The sequence below is a fragment of the Lacerta agilis genome, chromosome 4 (genome assembly GCF_009819535.1).
Source record: "Lacerta agilis isolate rLacAgi1 chromosome 4, rLacAgi1.pri, whole genome shotgun sequence".
NCBI classification, from domain to species: domain Eukaryota; kingdom Metazoa; phylum Chordata; class Lepidosauria; order Squamata; family Lacertidae; genus Lacerta; species Lacerta agilis.
The window spans coordinates 60562070-60584510 of record NC_046315.1 but is presented as its reverse complement, the minus strand read 5'-3'; positions in this window follow the sequence as shown (position 1 = coordinate 60584510).

The following is a 22441-nucleotide window of genomic DNA, read 5'->3' as shown; positions in this document are numbered from 1 at the left end:
TTGGATCTCGGTAGGCACCAACACATCAGCTATCCATTATCGGAGAAATCATTTCATTTATTCTAATGTCAGTCACATCTTCTGAGGTATGTTGTATTGACAGGAAGTTAGCACTGCTAAATAAAAATGAGTAAGGAAGGGGCTGGTTTTGCAGTTCTCATCAAGGCTGCACTGTTTCTAAATTGAAGGCTTGAAGACTCCTTTCTGAATGAGGTGAGGCTGAAGAAGTAGTCTCATTGGTTGAGATGGGAAATCCAGAAAAAAAACCCACATTTACTAGTCCTGATATTATTATTACTATTATTAAATTTATGGATCACCTTTTACATGCATGTCAAGGTGATTTACAAACATATGTAAATAACTAAACATAATTTTTAAAACAGTACAAACAATAAACAATAAACAACAGACATCTACGGCAGCGACCTTTCCCCCCTGCTGGACAAGATTGTTGAAGCAAAAATGTTTTCAGTTGTTTCAGCTAGTGGATGTCTGTGATATGAACTAGAAATTATATTATTCACTGGAAATCCCCTGTCAATGCACATTCACAGCCTACAAAACAGTAAGGCTGCTTTGGAAAGTTCTTAACACAGCCGTCTGACCCACCCATGCCTTGGCTTGTTCTGTGTGGCCTACTGAATAAGGAAACAATTATTATATCATCATTGTTAAATTTATTGCATGCCCTTCACCAGTAGGTCACAGCTTGGGTTGCAGCAATTTAAAATTCACCATTAAAAATAGTTAAAACAAATTACAATCACGGGAACAGAGTGGACCTTAAAAACATAGGTTTCAGGTGTCAAAGCCCAGAAGGACCACTAACATTTGAATAAATTTGAGAGTAATAGTCTAAATAGTAATAATAACAATAGAAATAACAGTAGCAGTAAAGCAAACTTGGTGCTAAACTAATACAGTGGTACCTCTGGATGTGAACGGGATCTGTTCCGGAGCCCCGTTTGCAACATGAGCAGTCCGCATCCTGAGCTCCGCGTCTGCATGTGTGTGACGCGATTTGGCGCTTCTGTGCATGCGTGTGATGTCATTTGACGCGTCTGCACATGCACAAACCACCGAACCCGGAAGTAACCCGTTCCAGTACTTCCGGGTTTGGCGGGTTCGTAACCTGTGTCGAACGCAACCTGCAGCGTTCGTAACACGAGGTACAACTGTAACAGGGTTTCACCATGTTATATATTGAAAATGTCATTTACATTCTATAAATGTAGATGGATTCTTCTTGTAACTGTCTCAATCAATAAAGAAGGTCAAGAAAGACAGCAAAGTTCACCTGCCCTAGTACATTTTGAGATGTCACAAAAGACAGCATATAGATGATCCTTCATCACACAGTGATCTGCCCTGGTTGACCCAGGATCATTTCATATGACCATTTCAGGGCATGACAGCTGCAGGAAAAGGTTAACCTATGCTGACTGCCAGCTACTTCGATGTGGGCCTGACACTCAGACAGCCAGCACACCACTGTAAATAATAATAATAATACCCCACCCATCTGGCTGAGTTTCCACAGCCACTCGGGGGGGGGGGGCTCCCAGCAAAATACAAAAACACAATAAAACATCAAACATTAAAAACTTAACGATAAAGGGCTGCCTTCAGATGCCTTCTAAAAGCAGTGTAGTTTTTTATCCCCTTGACATCTGACGGGAGGGCGTTCCACAGGGAGGGTACCATGTTGTGTGGTAAGCCCAAGAAAGAAACTGACTGAGCTAATTATAAAGAATCTGATTAACAACTACTACTACTACTACGAAAAAAATCACCTTTTGGTTTAACATGTTGCATTAAGAGCTTTCCATATTTACTCACCCTGCAAAATGTGAGGAAATTGTAGCTGTTAAGGGCCTTAATAGACATATTATTCAGGTAATGTTGATATTATCTTATCCTGTGGTCAGTTACAATTTCACTGCAGTCTTGGAGCTGGATGGTTGTTGGTGGCAGAGAAGTGGACGTAAATCCTGGATATGAGTCTATGCAACTGAACCCATCATCTAATTTGCGATCACTCGTAGCCGAATAAGATTGTCTTCCATGAATATGGTCTTAACATGTGTAGGTGACTGTGGAGGCCAATACTGGATCCACACGTCCTTCCACAGTGGGGACATAGGTTTCTGCAGGACTTGGTCATGGTGAGGATTTGCCAAACATGCCTCCCTCTTAGTTCGTTTCTCCCTTTCTTCATGAGTTAATGCTTCTTCAAAGTCCATGACGCCTTTGTTAGAGGCTATTCTCCAATTTGAGTGCTTGCATTACAAGTACCCAACCAGTAGCTGACTTACTGATTCAGCTGACATGCCCATATCACTCTATGGGCTGTGAATTTATAACACAGTCATTGACATATTCTGTTTGCAGGTTAGTCTGCACGAGTCCCTTGCAATTATTGGGGTCCTGGATCCAGTTAGAGTTAAAAATGTAATGTGTGATTTCATTGTTCAATTAGCCATGCAAGGACCAGAGTTGCCACCTAAATATGATTCTTAATTTGACAAACGAAGTTGTTCTGTGCCAGAGGGCAAATGAGTGTGCCTCCTCCATCCCCTGGCTGGTAGAGAGAAGGATAGTAGCCAGAGTGGAGTGGGTGTGAGCAGGACTAGAAGTAGGCTGCAGACAGAAGCCAGAGAGTGAGAGCCGTGCTTGATTTCTGCTTGAATTGAAGCCTGTGACTATAGAGAAGCAAGACCTTCTAGGGGAATTAATGCTGTGAGCCCCTCCACCTTGTGCTCAGGTTGCATATATGTTTAAAAAACAACAGCATATATCATAAAGACACCACAGTCTCCGCGGTCCCTTGTGCCAAGGAAACTGAACCCAAGATAAACGCTCAGAAACCCTGGAATCTCAGACAGCTTGGAGATTGGTGTGGCATGCTACAATATGAATGGTGAGGGATGTGGGACCAGTAAGTGACACAGTAGAAGAGGTGAGGTCAAAAAGTGTGTCTATGTTGTCCCCATCACACAATTGTCTGACGGATGGTTTGAGTAGTGTGTAAAAGCGAAGAAGCCCTGTCCAACAGTAATCTGTATACATGCTTTGTGTAAATGTCTCCACGGAGGAATGGTGGAAATCTGGGCTGTGCACATTTTACAGAAAAGAGGAGAAATATAAGCTACTTGCACTTCCTCTGTTGCAGACAAGCAGCAGTATCTGAAACAGCTGCCTTTCAATGTGTGTTCTCGATTGTCTATCAAACAGAATACTGAAGCATCTCCATGTTCTTTAAAATAATAAAAAACAACGCTGCTCTCCCATTTTGTGATGCATTATTTATGAAAACATGCTAGACCACTGAGTATTGAAAGAACTTTTTTGCATTTCTGACTTGTTCAAACAAATAATGTTCATATATAATTGTTTATAAAGCATTTGAAAATGCTATCCAGCAGATTGGCTGATCTCCTGTCCATAAAGACAACAAACAAACACATGATTTTAGCACTGTTCTTTCTTTCTTTGAACAGTGCCTCTCTACAAAGAGAATACTTTAAAAGGAGAATGAGAGGCCTCTGGAAAATGCATTTCTATAGAATAGTTAAAACAAAAAACAAAAAACTGATGCCCTGGAGCTTCTCACTCTATGGATTATCACAATTTAGGCTAGAACTAAAACAATGATTGAGTATGATTAAATCTTGGCCATTCATTGCTTATGCACTTGCAGAATTCTATGTACCGGTATATGGCACTACTAGACACATTGTATTTATGCAGGGATAAATAATATATTTTAAAAAGAATAATCTCCTTATAATGAAACAAAAAACACACACATATAAAAACTACAATATTTTTCTTCATTTAAAGGAAAGATAGGATTGGGGGGGGGTGACTGGGGATATTTGTGGGCAATTCCAGATTTCCTTAAACTACAATGTATTTTTATTTATACTTTTATGTCTTGTTTTATGTTTTGCTGGTTTATTGTTTTCTTAAATGAAATTTGTGCAGAAGTGATATAATTTTAAAACTATGGAAAAGTATAGACAACAGAATAAAATTCAGATTACATAAATTCTAAAAGTACTTGAGTTCTCAGCTGGAAATGTGTTTTAAAATGCCTCTTTTGAGAGAAAATACATTTATAAATACTTATCTCTAGTCATAGTAACTCATGTTTAATAATGTACAGGCATGAGTACTGCACCATGCTCTTTGTGGGCCTGCCTTTAAAGAGGGCTTGAAATTCCAGCTGGTTCCAAATGCAATTCCCAAAGTCCTGATGGGAGGAAGGTGGTTTGATCATGTGACACCTCTATTATACCAATCACACTGTTGGTTTCATGTAGCATAGAAGTCAGGTTGAAAACGTATGGAAAGCCATAGTCACCAGCCAAGAGGAAGAACAACAAGCCATAAGCTGCACTAGGGTTGCCAGGAGAACCAGCAGGATCACATTCCTCCTATCTTAGTTCTTGGTATAGATAATCAGCTAAGGAAACCAAGGCAGTGTATGAGTGCCAAAACCAAGCTGAAAACTGAATTACAGAGAATTAGATAATCAGTTTTACTCATAAACCTTGAGAACGGCACTAGCAAAACTTGTTCACACACATTGCCCACAAAAAGGGTGTTGGACACTGGGTGTTCAAAACATAAGGGTCCAGAGACTATTCCCCCTAATCTAAAAGAGCCATATCACTGCCTCTTTCAGTACCAAAGGTACAAAGTTGTCTGTAAGGAAAACATGTATTACTTTAGTAGGTTGGCCTCCATGATTTGAGCAGCCAGGACTGGCAAAGATCAAGCGCACAAGCTGACAGTCTTATTTCTCCAAGGAAAATGGACGATTAAGCAATAACACATCATCTTAAGAAAACACACAAATACATACTGAATATAGCAATGAACAATCAGCCAAGGAGAAGGAGGACAATCAATTACTTGCCAAATAACTAGTAGTGTAGCACATGAAAGCATCTTCTGGGGATGAACAAGCCATGTTTGAAAGAGAAACAACAATGAATGGATATCTGTTTACTGAAGGGCATGATCTGCTTGTAGCTACCCAGTCCATTCTGAATAAAAGCATTTTGAGTGTTAGGCATCACAAAGAATTTTTGCATGGTGGCGACTAGCTTTTTTATTGCCAAATGGTAAAATAAGCCTTAATAAGATGTAGAAAAATACTGTGCTATTGTTACCTGGGGGCAGAGGTGAACATTTTGTTCCTTAGGATAATAATTCTATGCCTTATTCCAATTTCATTCTGAATATAAATCTTCATGCACAATTGTTACGAAAATAGCAGTAGCAATTAAATAAACACTATTCAAAATAATCTTCCTCAATGATGCTTTCTTCTCTGCAGTACAACACAATACCTACAAAATAAAAATAAAATAGCTGTTAGATCTGATATGTTCACAGGAATAATAGAGATAATGTTTAGTATCTCACAAATGTTCAAAAACACTATTTATGTTCAGACAATATGCTCCATCTTTAAATCACCAGGAAATAAATTGGTTGTAAAAATGTGCAAAAGAGTGATAAAATAGAAAATCTTTCCCTTCCAATCTCTTAATAATCAGAGGGATCTCTATTATTCGTCTTCCAAAGAAGTAAAAAGCTACATGCCACATTGTTTGATTCATAAAATTGAATGCATTAAGCCTTTCATTAAGATCACAGCAGCCATTTTCATTCAGATCTCCAAACAGTAAGTGCTGAACTGTTACCAGGGGAGTGAAGTCAGGGAGGTAGCTAGAAATTAAATAGCATTGCAAAGTACATAGGAAAGATTATTGCATTTCTCATGGCACACGAGAGAATGGTTGCATGTTCATACAACTGCCATGTGCCTTTTTTGGGATATCCATTATTTAAATAAAATGATTTGTAGTCAGAGTAACAGTGTAATCTTAATCATGTCTACTCTGCAGTAAGTCCTATTAAATTCATGGGTCTTACTTCCAGGTAAATAGGGTTGGTGGAATGCATGTCCCCTTGAAATCATTGGAATAAATTGTGTCATTCAGCTGTAACTATGTCAGTCTATGTATACTGAACTACATGGCACTTTTGGCACAGAAACTACACAAGTTCGAGTCTTGTCAATGCAGGATGGAAACTGCCTAAGAACTCTATTTACCTTGCTGTGAGTTCCACTGTAGAAGAAATGTGAGCTATTAATGGAATACTGTAAGTAAAATACATTCAATGTCTCCCATAACAAGAATATTCATTATCATGTATTGCCAAACTGGTCATTTACCAGATTTTTGACAACTGAACATGACAAGGTGGCTGCAACTAGATATATCTGCTCCCCCAAGAAATATTTCTAGTCTCTTAAATTCCCTGAAATTCCTCAGATAACATCTATGAGAAGGAACTGCTTCGTCACTTTTGATGAACTTTGATAGCAACTTGAGCTGCAGCACCTTTTCTCTAGTTTATATCTTTAAACAGTTACTTATGTCTTTCCCAGATAAAAGCACACAGCCTCAAGTTTTATGCAGTAGTCTACAAGGACTCGTTTGGAAACTATTTAGAACAGGGGTAGGCAACCTGAGGCCCATGGGCCAGATGTGGCCCAATTGCCTTCTCAATCCGGCCCATGGATGGTCTGGGAATCAGCGTGTTTACATGAGTAGAATGTGTGCTTTTATTTAAAATGCATCTTTGGGTTATTTGTGGGGCATAGAAATTCGTTCATCCCCCCCCCCAAATGTAGTCTGGCCCACCACATGATCTGAGGGATGGTGGACTAGCCCACAGCTGGAAAAGGTTGCTGACCCCTGATTTAGAAGCTTTAGCCCCATTAGCGACTTGTACCCCAACCAAGTAAACTAATTGTAGGACCAGGCTGGGTAGCAATATCTACAAATGGCCTCTGCAAGGCCCCACTGATGATTCTGTTTGGGGACAGAATCTAGTGATTCAGATTGGGCCTTGGTTTGGTGCAGATTGATTCAGAGTCAATCCAAACTAATTCAGATCCTGAATCTGAATAAAAATCCACATTTTGGACCAGCCTTTTGAATATACCTGTAGGAAGCTGAAACAAAGAATCTAGGTCATCCATCACTGTGAAGGATATGTGAGGAGAAGGAAATTCAGTATGAAATTACATGTTTGCTAATTTAATATCCTATATTTTAAATTCTCCCAGGTGGAATATGCTACTGTTCAGTAGCAGACAGCATAGTAGGGTGGCACTGCTCACCTGACCTCTGGTTCATCACTACTGTTTACCAGGAGGTAGATGGGAAGGAGTGAGGCAGTGGCAAGGTTGGTAGGATGCAAACACACTCATTGAGACAATCCAGTGTTCCTGCTACTGCGTTTGCAGCACATCTACCTCTGTTCCATCTTGCCCCTTGCCCTTCCTCCTCTATCACCTGGAAAGCAGTAGTTACATGATGTCAGGTGAGCAGTGTTACCCCACCATCCTGTCTCCTACTGTTCCTCTCAGTTAGCCTCTCTATCTGTTTTGATTACTGAATTGTAGTAACGCCTTTGTACTTTCCCCTTCATTGGCATCATCATTATTCCATTTAGGGTATTTTACACATCTTATGCTTTTTTTGCTTTTGTTTATATTGTACACTGTATTGATATTCTACATAAGTTAGTGGTTTACAGATATTTTAATAAATAAATACATAAACAGATAATACCTTTTTACTTTGTTCCTGATTCTTTTATCCTTTTCACTCTGTTGCGGTTCATTCCACTTGCAGACTGTGAAACTTCTCCTGCAAGTCACTGCAACTTTTCAGCAGATGGCACTGTTATTTAGGCTAATTTTCTGGCACTGGGGCAAGGCAATTAACATTATAATGCTGTTTGAAACAATAAAATATAGATTTCTCTTTATATAATACATTCACATCTGAATCTTATGCAAAACAAGAAAATAAATTACCAGCAAATACATTAGAATAAAACGTTATAAAGCCAGGGTAGTGTTAAATTTAAATCTCTCCCATTTTAATGTTCACGACACAACTATTGTAGGAAAAATTGATATCATTCCATATTAACTAAATTAATTATCAAGTTGCCAGTATCACTTTTGTTAGAATATACAGCATTTTTTATTAGCATTTTTCTCTCCAGCTCAGAATGGGCCATTCATCTTTCAGCCATTGCCACATTTTATTTTTAGAAATTACATCTGATTAAAAATATATATTTATCATCTGGTACTGACATGATATGACACACAACTAGAGGAAAGGGGGACACGTTAATTATTAAAGATTCATGTTAACAATTCATTTTAGCAATTCTCATTTGCTTTAATGGCTCTGTGGATGATTAGAAGACTATAGTATTGGTTTACTCTTATGTATACGACAATTTAATAGTGAGGCAGAACTGTTAAGCGACCAGAGTGCTTGACTACATTTAGATTGCTGGATACATGCCTGTTGACAATACACCCCCTTTGCCTTTCCTTGTAGTGGTGTTGATAGACTTTGACTTCACAGTTGCTTCCACACCACTCTAGAGACAAGTAGAATTATGACACTGGAAGGATAATTAAAGTTCCCCTAGTCCAACCCCCTGTTGAGTCACGACCACAGTATCTCTGATAGGAGGCTGTGACGGACAGCTGAGCTAGTGAAGCAATGACTCGGATTTCCACCAGAGTGCTGGTCCACTGCTGGAGTCTCTCTCTGATTGACTACCAAGACTGCTAGTTGGGTTTGTGTGTGTGTGTGTGTGTGTGGAGACAGCACTTTGGGAGGAAAAATAAAAGGAGCAGTTTCTAAGAGAATGTTCAGATAGTTGCAGAGATGGTTTCAGAGAGAGCTGGAAGGAGTTGAGAGTTGGTTCTGATCTGTGTGTATAACATCCACCCTAAGGAAAATATCGACAGCTAGAGAAAGGAGTCTCTGAGCTTAGATAGAAGGACAGTGTTTAGTGTCTTGTGAGAGTATTCAGACAGGAGTTAACTGGAGGGCTGAGTTCAGAGGCAATCGGGGGCCCTGACATTGTGCGAGCGACATTGCGACGTCCCATGCAACTAAGTTAAGGAACTGAAGTGAAATAACTTGAAACAATCCAAGTGTTTACCAGCTAGTCTAGAAACCTGTAATATCTAACTGAAGAGTAATAACTGAAAATAAGCACCTGAAGATTAAAAGAAGCTACCATTTAGAATTCCCTCCTATTAAATATTAGGCAGGTGCTATCACTGTTGGCCATTTGGCACCCTTCCTCTTTCTTCCTCTTCCAAGAAACCTTTTAAGTAGAGATCTTTCCTAAATGGCATTTATACTGGAATGGTTTTTAGATGTTTTATCAGTAGTGTGTTTGCTGCACTTGGCTCCTTTGGAAGAAAAAGCAGGACCTCCTTCTCTCCCATTATTCTCTCCCACCTTTCCCTTCTTCTTTTCCATTCCTTCATATATTGTGATACACTTTTTGGCCATTTAAATGTATCAAAATACACCTTTAAATATGTACCTTGAGAGAGAATGCATATTTAAATACATATTTTGGGAAGTTTCATTTTTAAAATAACCACAAATTAATGCTGAATTGGAGCAGAATCAAGTGTATAAACATGTGAAATGGTATGGAAATAACCAGATGTCCATTCCTAAGGAGAACCCACCATGTTTGAGCATTTTTGTCCAGATGCTTATCAGAACAGTAAGGAACACAGTTCTCATATTACTAGAGGTAAATTTGGATGTGGATTTTGACTCAAGAATAAACATTAAGTTATGAGCTTTCATCTATTTTTTAGACTCTTTTGTCTGTAGTAATGGCAACGAAATGTTACAGCAGAGGTCAAAATCAGGCCTGTTGTTCTTTTTTCTCAGCTGTAGAATTATTCCACTGATAAAACATTTCAAGCATAAAAACACATATAATTAATTTATGGCTGTGCTCACAGCATGTTATGCACTGGGAATTTTAGATCATTTACCATTCAGAGACAAATGATCCTGGATCTTTTGGAAATGCAAAATGCTCAGTCTATAAAAATCAAGACCTTGGAGAAATAGCCTTGTCATTTCCATACATTAACAGGATTTACCATGAATGTCTCTTGACCTATTAAGTTCTGCCAGTTTGAGGGTGCATCAGGAACCATCATAACAATTAAATATTATTAATACATCTTGTTAACTGCTTAAGTTAAATATTTGGCTCCCATATAATAAAGCTGTTCCTGCGTTTCACCCAGTCCTCCTCTGGGTCATTCAGATGTGCACTGGCAAACTGCAGATGGGCCTGTACATGTGCTGTCTTGAGCAAGGGGACCTTGCGGGCTCTGCAAGATCTCAGTCCTTCACAGCGTAGTGTGTTACCAACTGTTTTCATTGTGACTATGGTCCCAGCTGCCCTGAGATCATTGACAAGTTCTCATGATCATTGCAACTCCACGAGATGAGATCTTGCATGGAGCCCCAGACTGAGGAGGTTGGCAGTTATTTTGTGTTTCTTCCATTTCTGAATTATTGCACCATCTGTTGTCACCTTCTCACCAAGCTGCTTGGCAATAGTCTTGTAGCCCAGTCCAGCCTTGTGCAGGTCTACAATCTTGTCCCTGACATCCTTGGACAGCTCTTTGGTCTTGGTCATGGTGGCTACTTTGGAATCTGCTGGACTGATGTGATTTCCGGCACCCCGGAAGCAAGTCCCTGTGCCACGCTGTGCCTGGTGTGCAGGGACTCACCGAGCGGGCGGCTCAGTTCAGGGGCGGCTCGTGGGCCAGTTAAACAACCCCAGTGGGCCGCTTGTGCACCATGGGCCTTAGGTTGCCTACCCCTAGTCTAGGTGCTCCAAGGAGCACAGCATTAATACAAGTGGAGCAGCCATGTAGCCTGTCAGGTATCCAAAATACGGTTGTATAGAAACCTAGATTTACAGTATCTTACAGGGGAAAAGACAAACACTTGTGAGGGTCAAAAGGCAGGGAATTTTGAAAAAAGTGGATGAAGTATGTCACACACACAGAGAGAGAGAGAGAGAGAGAGAGAGAGAGAGAGAGAGAGAGAATTGGCTGAAATTTGCAGACAAGGTAATTCCTTCTGAGGGCATGAATCCTGCCAAATTTCAGAAGGTTAGCAGCAGTAGTTTTCCCACAAGAGCAACCATTACAGTTTTAGGGAGAGTAAAAGACGGAATCAATTTGTCTCCTCAGTATTTTTTTTTTTTTTGGCAAGTGGCCTGTAAATAGCACACAAGAAAGGTCTGCCAAATTGAAAACAAATAGGACTTGGGCTTCACCTCTGGAGGAACCCCACCCCCGTCAGCTATCAAGCCCAGCCTCCACTGACAGTGATGTCAATTCAGCACTCCATCAACATTTCTTAACCAAAACATTGATATTGGAGAGCACCGGTACTATTTCCTCTGATTATAAGCAAGATCTTGTAATGAAGGAGCTCATTCCATCTAATGACAAGCTTGACCAGTGAGTCACCTTCTGCCCTCTCTCATTTACTCTCCCTTTCCCCATTATTTCACCCTATGGCATTATGGCCTAATTGTAAGCTTAGAGGCATTGCTTTCACTTGCAGCAGATGCTTGTCTGGTGCAGTTTTTGATGTCTATATCGTGTAATCCTTCAGTGGTACCTGTTTCAACTTGTGCTGCTTCATAGAAATCCCACTTCACCTCTGATAATCCAAAATCCTGCCAAGGCATTGTGCTTCACCTAAGGATTTGGGATTCACCCCAGTTGCTGGATTACCTGGGAAATCATGTATGATGCATGCACAATTTTCTATCCAGTTAGGCATACATACAAATGGAAAAGCCAGCTTCATATCCATATTGTTACTATTTGGATTGGAGTGACTGCATACAGAGTATAGTGATAACTTGGTTATTATAATTTCAGTCATATATTATTGTTCAAATGTATCTAAAACAAAGAAGTTACAAGATAACAGTTTCTAATATTAATGTGGGGTAGGGGAGAGAGAAATACAAAATTAGTCAAAAAATGATGCTGACACAGTCATCAACAAATATCCTTCCATGTTAGTTTATAGCTTCTCTTTTCTCTGGTGGAATATCTCAAAAAATATTTTTCCAACCAGGATAAAGTCAGATGTCCTTATTTCTAATAGCAATGTTATGCAAATCTAAAATAACTTTCTGTTGCAAATAATGGTAAAAAACTCATCAGTTTTTATTCCTCAGCGAGAAGGATTATTCTGAGCCATTAAAAATGACATTTTGAAAACCTCTGGTAGTTTGTAACCAAATAGAACAATTCTGAATTCATAATGTTAATTTTCATAATGTGGGAGATTAGGTTCTATAACTTATTTTGGTTCTTTTTTAAAATAAAGGATAAGTCATTAATTTTGAAGACAACTATACCTATAGGAGAATAGCATTCATAAACGATATTACTTTTTTGTGAATTGGATCTATTTAAGCTCATGTCTGTCAACATTACCACTGAGAAAAGTGGCTCTACTTTGGATTCTGCTTTATTTTGGTCATGGTACTAATATGAGAACTGAACTCCTCTAGCAGATCCTTCTAGACTCAAGAAAATTTAATATAGCAGCATTAATCATGTATAAGAACTATGATAAGATGTGTTCCCCTATAAGCAAGTAGAATGATGTGTTCAACAGCTCAGAGCAATTATTTACTGCACTGGTTCTCATTAATCTTGGCAATGATGGAGTGACAAAACAGAAGTAATATTGGATATTCATAAACTACTTTGTTAAATTTTCTTATTTTACACATAGATAATGAGAAAAGGGGAGTAAGAAAGGAAAACATTCTAATAAAATAACATCAGGTAACAAAATTTGTTAATGGTAGCATAGGCTTTCATAGGTAACCCTCTACTGAAGCAGATACAGATCTCAATTAAGATCCATAAAATGAGCTGAGGCATGATTCACCATAAACAAATGGAACTCAAAATATGCCTTCATCTACTCTGTTGGAACCATCCCTGAAGACACAATCATATGGAAAGCATAACATATGCCCCAGCCTTCTATGGATACAACAGTAGGCACATAATTCTTGTGAATTCAGCAGTGGAGAAGAGTATTGTGGAAATGACTACCAAACTGATAGACTAGAATGCACATACATCAGGTTTGTCATGTGATGTCATGTGATGTCATGTGGTAATATGCAGGTATGTGACTGGGGATGGCTCAAAGTAGGGATGCATAGGCTTCCAAATTTCATCTCCTTTTTAGCTTGGCTTTTCATAGCTTTCCTGGAGATCTCAGTGTTTTACCAAAAGTTTTCCAAGAAGGTTCAGAATTTTGTCATACCTGAGGAAATGTCTCACTACAAATGCTTGTTTTATTCCTCCCTCATCCCCATCTACACCTGTAAACAAATTGACCTGATTGTCTCTTTCCAGACAAATACATAGATCGTTATCCTTCAGTTTTCACATGTCTCCCAATTTTATGATACGATTCTCAAAATGCATACGGAAATTACAAAAAAATGTGCAATTTCAGATGAAATTAAAACCAAAAATAATATTTTAAGGCAGGCCCAGGGCAGGAGTCTTGTTAAAATAAAGTTATAAACTCAATTGAAAAAGCATTTGGTCTCCGGCACCCACCCCCTGGCCAGTTAGGCCTTCCAAGGCCTCAGGCAAGTGTACCCGACTGCCACCCCCTCTACATGGGCCTCTTTTAAGGGAAATGCATACAAAAACGTGTATTTTGTGAAAAATGCTGTCAAAACTATATTTTGTGCAGTTTTTCTAAAAAAAGAAAAAAAATCACAGATGCATGTAGAAAAGGAACAGGATGAACGCATCATTTACCACATGAAAGTGGCACAGATTGAAAGTAGACTGAACCCTCTATACCTACCTCCTCCCCACTACACCTCTTTGCTTCTTCTACCCCCTTTCAAACAAAGCAAGGGATTCATTAGCAGGGAGAGCTTGTCGGTGGCTGCCATCCACTACCACCAGACATCCTTTTCTGTTTCCTGTTCCACCCCAGTTTTCATAGATAAGTTGTTTGAGAAAGGGTGGTAACAGCAGGAAAGGCTACCTGGTGGCAACTTGGCAAGTTAGGTATGAGCTAGATATAAACTTCAGTTGTGAGCTCAGATTATAATGGAGTTGGCAGGGAAGGGGAAATGTTGATTTCATAATTATGAGCTGTCTTTGTGAATGTTGGATGCATAACAAGTTCAGGCTGCATTGTGTAGAAGTAATTTTAACTTTGCTAAAATATGTACTTCAGTAGACAGCAGTCAACTTCATTTTTGGATGCTAGAAGGTTGATCAGCAATCTGGTACCGGATAATACAGCTACTCTTCTATAATTGGATGCCCCCCTTTTACCAGCCCATACAACTGCTTGTCTTCAGAACTAATGTATGAGCAAAGCATAGTTTTAATAGCATTCTGTATTTTTATTAAAAGGAGATTTATGGCTTCTGGTCATCAGTCATCTGCAGACTTTCCCATGTTGCTCTGCAACTACAGGACACTAAGATATTCCTTCATTGAACATGCAGAATAATAGCTTTGTTATGTCATTTGACAAGAAGAAGACAAGAAAGCAGAAGAAAGGATGAATTCAAGGAGAGTTGCTAATAATAATAGTGATGATGATGATGATATTTATTATTTATACCCCGCCCATCTGGCTGGGCTTCCCCCGCCACTCTGGGCGGCTTCCAACAAAATATTAATAATACAATAAAACATCAGACATTAAAAACTTCCCTAAACAAAGAAGCTAGTTAATAGTTCCCAGGCCGAAAGCTAGTGACACAGGGTAGTATAGTGAGGACATGGAGCCTTCTTATTCCAACCAAAGGAAAGATACTTATAGTAATGAGGACTGGCCGTAGATCGCTTTTGTTGCTGTGAAGAATCATTTGGCTGTTGTTGCCCGACAAATTTATTGTGCTGAACATTAGGTACAGAAGCATAAATCTACTTAGAGTAGAATGGCCCAGGGAGGCTTTCATTGGTTTTAATTACATTATCAAAATAAGTTCATATATTAAGGGGAAGTAATGTCATTGCATTATTTCTGAATGGTATACACCAGCATTGACTATTGTAGTGGATCAGGAATGGAAAACTGCATCTGATTCAAAATGGACAAACACATTTCAGAAAAGGAAACGCTCAGACTTATTTATGTCAACTTTTGCCATAATTAGAACCATAATCCTAGGATGGCTTGTCTCTTGTAATCTAAGGGCTTATTCATTTTGTTCAGGTATTCTAGAAGATTGCTGCCAGCTGCTGATGGATTCAGAAAGTTTAAAATGAGCATTCAGTGAAGGAACTATATTCTGTCATGGAGAAATCAGTTAAATGGGGATTTCATTGTATATCCACGTCAATGTAGCGTACTGGTGGCAAATCATGTGTTCATAGCTGTTGATTGTATTTAATAAGGAGTTCTGTGAATAGCAGCATGGGAATTCCAGAGCTTGCTCTACACTTAATTTTGTTGGGAGAGATTGTTAGTTGCAACACAAGATCAAAAGGTAAAATACCCTGGAGTACTAGATGCCAGAAGAGATTTATGGCAGCTTTGCCAGAATCTCCAGAGTCTTGAAAGAGCTCTCTCTCACTCTCTGCATGCAGGCACTGTGTAGGGGTTGCTGTTACTTTGCTATTAATGTGTTTTCAAATGCCAGTAGGACAGGTAGGCTGTACAAAATTGTCATGGTTTTGAAGAACTTGTTAGCCTGCTATAGGATATAATGTTTCTGATGCTGAGAACTATGAACAACCCTGCTCCTCTATGGTGATTCACCATGCTCCTCTATGGTGATCATACAGGTCAGAGACTAATGCTGGAAACAGCAAACTCATATTTATCAAGCTGCAAACAAGCAGAGTGCCCCCTCCTCCATTTTTCCTTTTTTCTTTTTTTTAAGTACAGTGGTACCTCAGGTTACAGATGCTTCAGGTTACAGACTCCGCTAACCCAGAAATAGTACCTCAGGTTAAGAACTTTGCTTCAGGATGAGAACAGAAATCGCGCGGCGGTGACACAGTGGCAGCGGGAGGCCCCATTAGCTAAAATGGTACCTCAGGTTAAGAACAGTTTCAGGTTAAGAACGGACCTCAGGAACGAATTAAGTACGTAACCAGAGGTACCACTGTACAACAATTCTTTTTCTGAGCTCATTAAACTGTTGGGCTTTGTCACACTTGTGACAAAAACAGAAATGCTACAGAGCCCAAGAGCCTTTCCCTCGATCTTATTTGTGAATCCCCAATCCCACTAATTTCCCATCCTAAGTAAGAGCCATGTGAAGCTATTGTCTGGATGCTGTCAGCGGCTCCCAGCTGGTTGCCCAGGAAAGTATAAAGACAAGGAAAAGTTTCTTACAGTCCTTTTTTATTTCAAACTTTACAGCAAAAGGCTATAGAACCCAGCCTGTTGAATAATGGCGTTGTCCTGAGTGAATCTCCACCCTCCGTCTCTCCCACTTCCTCCTTTGTCACCATCATCACCTCCTCTACTGCTAAGTGCCCTCTGTCTTTGCTCTCCTACTTTTACGGGTTCTGGGAGATGGTGGGTCTGGAATGCTTTCTAGTGAAGTGTCAGCCAGCTGCTCTGGCTCTCCTATGATTTCTGACCTTTCCCTTTCATCTGCCTCTGAGCTGTGTCCTCCCTCAACCCCCTGTTGTAAATCTATACTGTTTTCATCTTCCTCCTCCCTGGAAGGGTCAGGATGGGAAGGTGGTCTCCACCATTCCTCCTCTGCCAATCCCGGACAGCTATATTACCCACCCAGGGCAAGTTTTTCCAAAATTGTTTTGGGGCAAAACAAAGGCTCTGAAACTTGCTGGGAAAGCTGCTATACCGCTTCCAGATTTGAGGGTGGAAGTGCGGTGCAGAGGGCGGGGCGTGTCTGCTAAAATGTTTGGCCCAAATTTTGGGGTTGGGGTTGGGTTTAACTTGGGTTTAGAATGTCACTCAGTGCCAAATAATTGCTCACATGATGACTGGTATAACATATATGACAGACCATATAGCCATAATGGATCTCACCTAGGAGCTTCTGCTAGGTTATTTCTATAAGGAAGCATGTAGCATTCAGATGCAGTTCTCTAAAGTGGGAACAAACTTCATGTGTTCTAAAAGCAAAACACACCACACACCCACACCCACACCCACACCTCAGAAGCAGACCTAAAGCATCCAACATTTTGGATCCAACATTTTTATCGGACACATACATCATCCACAAGGTAAATAGCAATCTCAGTTATCTGTTGCTTTACTGTATACAGAGCTATTTGAGCCTGCCATTCTACTTGCGCCTGCCACTATTTATATTCAATCCCTCTTTCCCAACCCACACATTCTGTTACCAAGCAACTCACTCTCACACATTCTTCTCTAGCGTTCCTTCCATTACCCTCATGTACATTTTCCTCATGTTTTATGTGTGGCTTTCCCAGCCACTGCAAAATCTGCTTTAATCTCATGTTAAAAACGCTCAGCAGAAATACACACTTGCCTACTTCTCACTGGTTCTATGATTCTTTGAGATAAGAAAATGAATATACTTTCCTGCTATTACTTTACTGTTCATCACAAGTGTATTTTTTTCAGTGCATCCCATCTTGAAAGCTGCTAGGCAGAATGCTAATTATGTTAATAGATTCACCAGGTATTATAGGCCTTCTACTTCCCTTCTAGAACAACTTGAAAATATCAAACTAGATAGAATTGTGCACACCTCCTGAGGTTTCCACAAAAGAGCAGTTTGGAGAGACAGGGGTGTAGGAATGTTCTCTCAAGTGTCTTTCCTTAAAAATTAATAACAAACCTCAAATTACTGACTTCCAAATAGCTACCAAGCCAAGTTTAATGTGTTTTTTTATTTTTATAATGAATGAATGAATCGATTTATTTCTGTCACTGATGACCGAAACAGCTCAGGACCAAGTTACCTGAGAGAATGACTTTTTCCACATAAACTGGCCTGGTCACAAAGCAAAGAATAAGTAGTATTTTACTAATTAAACATTGTTAAAACTAATTACGATCAGGGTGTTTCTCCTGACTTGAAACGTTTGAAATGTATTTATGCAACAAAGCTTTGTCTTACGTTTATAGTATGCAAACAGATTACAAGAATTGGTGAAAATTTTGAAGTTAATCTATGGGAGATGAAATCTTGTTTTCTCCTTTTGCAGAGAGTAGGACCCAAACCAATGGATTTAAGTTACAAGAAAAGAGCTTCTGGGTAAACATCAGGAGGGTAAGAGCTGTTCAACAGTGGAACAGACTCCCATGAAAGGTGGAGAAGGCTTTAAAGCAGAGTTTGGATGGTTATTTGTCAGGGGTGCTTTAGTTGATATCCCTGTGTTGCAGGGGTTGGACTAGATAGCCTCTGGGTTCCATTCAAACTCTATAATTCTGTTATTCAATTTATCGCAATTAGTGTTCAAGAATTGCTGCCAATGTTATTTATATTTTGATTGATTCTATAAGGAACACAATTGAACAACTGGTCATTTTTCAGCTGAGAAGAAATGATAATCCAATCTCTGTGGTTGTACATTCACATAAAGCACTCCCTCCACGGTATGAATATAAAAATAAGATTCATACACTCCCTCAATACAAATATTACATTGCAAGTCCCTCCTCCATAGAGTGAATGTTTCTATATCCCGCTTCCAAGTGTACTATTCAGCATTTGCCTTGTTCTTCATTTAAAGAAGGAAAAGGATTTGCAACACTCCCCTCGTCATCTCGAAATGCATTAATTTGAATTCAGCACCCTTTGCAGTCCACCCAATTACTATGCGCTAAGGCCTCAGGCACATTAAAACATTGCATATTCGTGGTGACAACCAAGTGCCTGCATTTCTTCTTCTAATTGGTATTCATGATGTAACACTCTTAAAAAAGCAGCTATATCCTCCCTCTCCAAATAATGAGAAAATATTAGCATTAAATTTTGCCACAACAGTGGCCTCTTCATTAGTCTGTCCCCTTTACCACCCACTTGCCTCTTTCTGACTGACTTGCTCTTCCCTTTAAGTACTCTAACTTGGCATGCTAATCAACAGCTAACTTTGCTTCAGGGGCTGCCCCTTCTTATGAAGTGCTATCAGGGCTCTCCAATGACTACCTCATTACCAAATCTCATTCAAACGCCTTCTTTCTGTTATCCCTGGCAAGATGGTTATTATTTTTATTCCTTTGAAAATGTGTGGTGGAAATCCAAATCGAGGTTCATGTCCTCTGTAATATACAATCAATGTGAATTCAAAGGTAGTGAGTTTTAGAAATTATTTCTCTTTTACGTGTTGGCCGCTTTATAAGTTCAATTTCAAAAAAATGGGCAGCATGTTAAGCTTAAAAAATAACATTTGAGGATGTAATCCAGTGGTCTTTGGAAGGGTGTGGTCGTGTGGTATCCAAGGGGGCCATAGGAATTTGGGTTAAGAGAGGAGTGTGCTCTTGGAGGCAGAGATAGGAGTACTGTCCCCGTTATCACCCCAAGGACCAGTGCTATGCTCTGATGGTAGAGGAAACAAAAAGGTGGACTTTCTGGAACATGTGTTTCAGGGGCAGACCAATGTGTCCCAAGGATGGGAAGCCTCTTCATGGTGAAAGGAGACTTTCCCATCCAGTATCTCACAGTTGACTAGTGAATCAGGGGAGAGTGGGTTGGTTAAGTGCCTCCTCACTACACCTTTAAGGTCAGGAGAAGCACAGATCTGTTAACAGATTGCTATGGTGCTCGAAGTTGGAATGGAATTACCCATGCCAGGTAGACAACAGATAGAGGTAAATGACCCCAGCTCTCACCACAGAATGGAACAAACATGCCCACATTAAGCATTTGGTAATTTAATTGTCTATATTTGCCCAGTGTTTGAAGAACTGGTAAAGAATTTCTCATCTTAAATCCCATCCCATCCCATCATTTCATGAAAATGAAAAGAAAGTCAATGAAACCTTGCATTAGTTAATCCGTCTAGTTGATATAGTAAAGGCCACATTTATCTTTGCTCTGTATGGTTTTATTCTTCAAATTTTATAATCACACAATTACTAAAAAAATCTTCAGAGTTATGAGACAGTATCAATCCTGTCACTGTTTGGGTTTCATTATTACAGTGTGGTGCTGAATTGCAAGGACAACTTGTACTTGCTACACTATTGTCTAATGTTTTAAATGCTTTTAAATCTCTAATTGGTTAATAGTTCCATTACCACTCATGTTTTGTATTAGTGGTTACCACCCAAAATTACCTGTACTTTGGAGAGAAGAGAGAGGAAGAGACACAGAAAATGAAATAGATTAAAATCATATTTAACCAAATCACACAGTTTTTATGCTTTAATGAACGTCTATAATCTTTATGCTGAAGGGACACTTATCCATCCAATATCTATGCACTAGTTCTACCACTGGGAGCTGCCTGGTTGGTTTGGATCCAAAGCAGAGCCATCTCAGAGGCCATTTGTGGAATGTCCTCCCTAGTGAGATGCATTCATCTCTCTCATTATTGACTTGCAGGAGGAATTGAAAAAAAATTCCTGTTTTCTCAAACATTGGATGACTGATAGATACTGTTCTTGGCAATCTGGAAATCACTGGCTGGTTTTTAATATTTTAAACTGTTTTTAGAATGTTTTAAACTGTTTTTAGAATGTTTTAAACTGTTTTTAGAATGCCTTTACAATTATTTTTATTCTTATTCTTGATGTGTTTGCTACCATGGGCTCCTTCAGGAGAAAGGGTGAGACAGAAACTGAAGAAATGAATGAAATGTAATCTAAAATCCTATATTAGTAAGTCTAAAATCTTATACACACAGGCCTGAGTATAAGTCCCAATGAACTCAAGGAGACTTACTTCTGAGTAGACCTGTATAGAATTGGGCTGATTTTAGAACTATTATATCAAAGGTATGATGAAGTTCATCACAGTAATGAATAACAAATGATGTTGGATCAATAAGCACTTACCATTTATAGCTCCTACAGACATATCCAAATATTAGAAAATCCAAGTGAACTATGCTACAGAGCAGAGCTCATCAATATGCAGCATGCTGAATTGAGCAGAAGAGCTATAGATGAAGGTCAGGGTAATTCCTGACTTTATTGACTATTTTAATGTCTTGAGATAAGTGTTAGATCTTGAACAGAAAGCATGGTAGCAGAAGAGAGTATAGTAGTTGTATATATTATGAAGTAGATTAAAAAGGAATACCACCACGGCAGAACTTTTTAAAAAACCTTCGTTATCACTTGTATATCCTGTGATAGACACGTAGTTCTTAATACAGGAAATAACCCACTCGCCACTATTATGTCACAATTGAGAGCACAGGGTAGGTTGATCTTAGCAAAAGATCCTGCAGTAATGCTAAATTAGCATTAGATGGTTAAGAATGAAAGAGAGCAAATCCAGCTATTTGTAATTGAGTAAACTCTATTAGTATTAGCATTATTTATTAGATTTCTTATCCATCCTTCATTTCAAGGTCTCGGTGGGCTACAACAACAAAAACAGTACAATTTGAAACAAAAACAACCAACTATAAAAAGGTTTTTAGGAAGGTCCCGAAAATTACTTTTCACTTGTTAAAGACCAAGATACAAAATGGCATCTTCAGCACAAAACAGAAGCTGAATAATAGTGATGCTAGTGCACCATATTGAGGCTGCCAGCCATCTGGTGGTTGCTGGAGCATGGAGTACAGTCCAAAAGAGACAAAGCTGAAGAACCAACTGCAGCTAAAACTAGCCACTCATAGCCACTGACATCACCTGGTCCTCCAGTAACAATAATGGTTCCAGAAGTACCCCAAGCTCCTTCCAGGGAGTGCAACTGGATCCAGAACAAGTTATCTCCCCATCTCTTGCACCTGAGAACTCAGAGTGCACAACACCACCATCTTAACTGGGTTCAGCTTCACTTTACTGTCCCACATCCAACCCATAGCAACCTTCAAACACTAATCAAGCTGCTGGACTACCTCTCCTGATTCAGATGATCTGAGTGTTATCCACGTATTGATTACACCATTGAACGCTCCATTGATAACAGTGGCAACACCATCTTACTTCATAGGATCGTTGGGTGAATCCATTTTAGTTCCATGGACTGAAATAAAACCAATTTTCTTAGTACTGTGTATTGCTAAGAAATCCTTATATCACTCATTTGGTAAGAAAGTAGCTCTCTTCATAAAATAAGGGACTGATGCATTTGCATAGACATCTACATTCGTAACAATATAATCAGAAAACTGACAAGGATTTAAAGAAGACCTTGTAATGGGCAGGAATGAGTTGATAAACTCTTTATAGGGGGTACCAGGCAGGTCATGGAATGAATTGAAACCATCAGCTTTTTAGAATAATCTATTAGGTGTAGATTTTCTGAGATTTCTTAAGACAAGATGGTATCTGTAAATATAAATAGAAATGTAACATATTGTCAGTTTCTATCCTGG